The sequence below is a fragment of the Rhinopithecus bieti genome, unplaced genomic scaffold, assembly GCF_001698545.2.
Source record: "Rhinopithecus bieti isolate Rb0 unplaced genomic scaffold, ASM169854v2 scaffold_2435, whole genome shotgun sequence".
Lineage (NCBI taxonomy): Eukaryota > Metazoa > Chordata > Mammalia > Primates > Cercopithecidae > Rhinopithecus > Rhinopithecus bieti.
In genome coordinates, this window is record NW_016803909.1 from 897,532 (window position 1) to 902,318 (window position 4,787).

The following is a 4,787-nucleotide window of genomic DNA, read 5'->3' on the forward strand; positions in this document are numbered from 1 at the left end:
TCATTTGTATTACAGCTGTGTACCATAGCAGTTTCGGTTTTGTATGAAGGGCAACTAATGCACAAAACAGTCAAACCACAGAGCAGTAATTAGTCTGGAAAAGATCAAAGTGTGCTCTTCTAAATCCAGCCAATTTGCTCTGGGTGTGCAAAACCAATAGTCTTTCTTTTGCTAAGGTCTCTTATTAATTTTTGCTTTCGTTTGTTGCAGAGCAGCTGCTTTACTGTCAATCCAACATCCTGCTTTAAAAAAATCCATTTTGATGCCACAAATGCAATTTCAATGGGTTTAGGAATAATAACCAGCTTTCCCCCCACCCCACTTCTAGGAGATAGAAACTTGAAAGTTTTCAGCATCTGTAAAGTGAAAGAAAGCAACATAAAGCATAGCACTGTTTAGATTTGTTGCTCTAGAAAAGGCCGAAGAAGACTGATTAGTAAATGTTTCTGCTGTTAGTGCTTTTAATTAACTCTATTATATTTTGTCACTGTATGTCTATTGCTTTCTCTTCTTCTTAATGTGAATTCTTTTTATCCTTATGGCCGCATTGTGAATTTCCATGGAAAAATTATTTAGTACTCCAAATTATTAATTAAATTCAATCCAGCTGAAAAAACTTGAACTAATACTTCACACATCTCAGGATAAATACAGTAAAATAAGTAGTATCACTTGCTATTTTCTTGCTGTAATTATTATTTTTTGAGTGAGTATGAAAGTTGCATTTGAGGATGATGAATAAACCTTATCACAGGAGGTAAGTGAATAAGACTGGAGAAGGAGAAAAAGAGCATAATATCATCACTTTAAATGTCTTTATCCAAGCAATAAATATTAACACGTACTAGCTGAATAAATATGTTTTTTGTGTCTAGTGTTACAACAATTTCCCAGTTTCACAATAAACTATTTAAATTTGATCATGAACTAGTCTACTCCAAATGTGTGGCAAATCTTTGTTTTGGTGTCAATGTCACTAGCTAACCAGACACTAAAACACAGTCAAGCAAGCCAAAAAGTGTAATGATACACAGAGTTATTATAGCATGGTAGAGCTAGTGCAGTGGCTCGTATCTGTAATCCTAGCCCTTTGGGAGGCTGAGGCAGGAGGATTTATTGAGCTCAGGGGTTCAAGACCAGCCTGGGCAACACAGGGAGACCCTGTCTTCACAAAAAATAAAAAATTAGCCTGGCATGGTCACTCATCTCTGTAGTCCCAGCTCCTTGGGAGGCTGAGGTGGGAGGATTGCTAAAGTCCAGGAGGTTGAGGCTGTAGTGAGCTATGATTTTGCCATTGTACTCTAGCCTGGGCAACAGAGACCCTGTCTCAAAAAAAAAAAAAAAAAAAAAAAAAAAAAAAAAAAATCAGCATAATGAAATACATATAAGTAATTTGCAAAAATTTATTCATATACTAATGTGCAATGTCAATTAAATGACCAAATAGGTTTGTTCTTGAAACATTTTCACTTGAACAGTAATTAAGTGCTTTTGAAAAGTGACAAAATGATCATGTAGTGAAGTTAAGACATCTCTTTCTTTATATAACAGGTATAAGTCAGGTACTAACTCTTGATTTTACTCTGAATTAGCCATGACATACTAAATGAACTTCGGCTTCAGGGTTCTTCATCCTCATATAATATTACATGGTGTCTTACTAAAATCTGTTAACTCCTGTAACCCCTATGATGCATCGCATGCTTTTCCATTTATTATTATTTTAGGGGTCAACTCTGAAGATGATAGTAAGTGTGATGGAAGTAAATCTATACTAAAAATGAAATTAAGATATGTAACCTACATTTCAGCTACTATTACATAAAGTCTTGAGATTCAAATAAAATCTCATTGCTTACCTTTCTCTAGCATCATCTAGGCCTTAACCTGAATCTCCCTATAAGACAACTCAAAACATGGCATTTAGCATTTAAAATTGCCTCAGGAAATGCATACAAAAATTCTGAAAATGTTTGAACTGAGGATTTTTTAAAAAAGATATTGAAAATGAGAGCTCTTAGAAAATTCAAATTCTTTGAATTTGAATTCTTTTTTTTTTCCAAAAGAGAAGAGAAGCTAATTTGTAAACTGTCAGTTGGTGGTCTCATTATCAATTATTGGGAGGGTGGTTTGTAAATCCTTGCAAAAGTAATTGTCTCTGCTAATGCAGCAAGGCAAGAAAATATAGAAAAAGTGCAAGGACTGGAAGGGAAGAGACAGTATTGCCATTATTCTTAGATGATTTGACATTTCATTTTCACAGAAAATTTAAGACAACTGACAGGCTATTAAAATTAATGAAGGAGTTCAGTGAGGTTGCTAGATAGACTCCAACAATAACAACAACAAAAATATTAAGAGGAGTTCTACACTTTCACCAAGCAATTAAAATATGCAATGGAAAATATGATGGCGTTTATTAGAGCAACAAAACTTGAAGAATCTAGAAAGTGACTTGAAATGCAGAAAATACTGATGGAAAAGTATTAAAACTTGATAAAAACGATATAAAGAAACTCTTAGAGTCTGGAACATTGTAGGGACCGAAGAAATATTTGTTGAATGAATGAATCTGAATAAATGGAGAGATATGGTTCTCTCTTTCTTGCCTCTTTTCTGAATAAATGGAGAGATATGGCTCTCTCTCTCTCTCTTTCTCCCCTCTTTGTTTTTTTAGAGACTGCATCTCACTCTGTCATCCAGGCTGGAGTGCAGTGGAACGATCATAGCTCATTATAGCCTCAAACTCCTGGGCTCAAGCAATCCTTCCGCCTCGATCTCCTAAAGAGCTGGGATTACAGGTGTGAGCCACTGGGCCTGGCTGGCATTCTCACAGATGGGAAAGTTATCATTGTACAGCCCGTATTATTTATTTGTTTTTTAATGTTAGTTCCAATATGGTGGGAGAAAATGTAAGGGGAAGAAACAATATTGGGAATGTGGTATAAGGGGGGAGCAACAACGATAACAAAATAAAAAATAAAATAAAATAGGGCCAGGCACAGTGGTTCCCACCTGTAATCCCAGCACTTTGGGAGGCCGAGGTGGGTGGATCACTTGAGGCCAGGGGTTCGAGACCAGCCTGGCCAACATGGCGAAACCTCATCTCTACTGAAAATACAAAAATTAGCTGGATATGGTGACACGTGCCTGTAATTCCAGCTACTCGGGAGGCTAAGGCAGGAGAATTGCTTGAACCCAGGAGGCAGAGGTTGCAGTTAGCCAAGATCATGCCACTGCACTCCAGCCTGGGCAACAGAGTGAGACTCCATCTCAATAAAATAAAATAAATAAAATAAAATAATAGACATGCAGGTACTGATGACGATAGGGTGCCATGAGCCAATCGATTTCATAGCATGTGCCTGAGAACCAAGAGAGGCAAAAAGAAAGAACACAAAACTTTTCAATTTACAGAAGCTAGAAAGTTACAAAATAAAGCCAGAAGCTATGGCGGATGTGCTTGATGGTGATCATCATCCCAGGAGAGCTTGAAAAGTGAATTGATGGGTTGACTTTAGCAAGATGAAATCAGATAGGTGCAAGGGTAAAGTCTTGTCCTTAGGTCCAAAAACTCAATGGCAATAACAAAATATAGAGAGAAATGCCTTAACAATATCACATGTGAAAAAAATGTAAGAGTTTAAGCTGTGTGAATTAATTGGATGTAAAACTGACTTACCCCCCACCACACAAAAAAGGAAAATAATCTGTTTTTAGGCTGCATTGATAAAGTAATAAAGTGTCATATAAACCAATAATTCTCAACTTTATATTTGTAAGCCCAGCCTTCTGACATCAATACTTATTTCCCACAAGCATCTCAGATGCAGCAGATACATTAGCTTTTTCTCCTAAATGTTATTCTCTTGGTATTTTCTATCTGGGAGGTCCTGTCTTGGTGAATGTACCACCATCAGAAGTTACTTATGCCCAAAACTAAGAGCCAAGTCATCTTCATTTCAAATCTTCTGTGATCCTCACACACAGTTGGTTTTCCAGGTTCTATTCACTTTAGCCACTGTTCATATCTCCTCTCCATCTTTACTATGCTGATTTAGGCGTAATTATCTCTACTGGACTGTCAAGGTAGTTTCCCAACTCATCTGTTTCCAAACTTGCATGGCTATCTACTCTTCCTCTAGATTATACTTTCTTTTATTGAGACAGAGTCTCACCCTGTTGTCCAGGCTGGAGTGCAATGGTGCGATCTTGGTGCACTGCAACCTCCGCCTCCCGGGTTCAAACGATTCTCCTGCCTCAGCCTCTCTAGTAGCTGGGATTACAGGCGCCCACCACCATGCCCAGCTAATTTTTGTATTTTTGGTAGAGATAGGGTTTCACCATGTTGGCCAGGCTGGTCTCAAACTCCTGACCTCATGATCTGCCCACCTTGGCCTCCCAAAGTGCTGGGATTACAGGTGTGAGCCACCACACCTGGCCCTAGAATATACTTTCTAAAATACAAATCCCATTATGTTATTTTTCACCTCCAAACCCTTTAATAAATTTTCATTCAGGCTTTTCATTGTCTCTATATATGTGCCCTATCCATAGGGATATTTGGAACAGACATACCCAATATGTATATATTTACTGATTTTGTATATGATAAAACATACACAAAATATAAATTTTAAAAGGATGAGATACAATAACAATTAAATTTGTTCTGAATATCATTTACTAATAGTACAAATTAAAACAGCCAGCCTACTTTTGCAATGTGCTTAAGTAAATAATGTTTTAAAATAATGTTTTTTTAAAAAAAAACATTATGTTTTTAA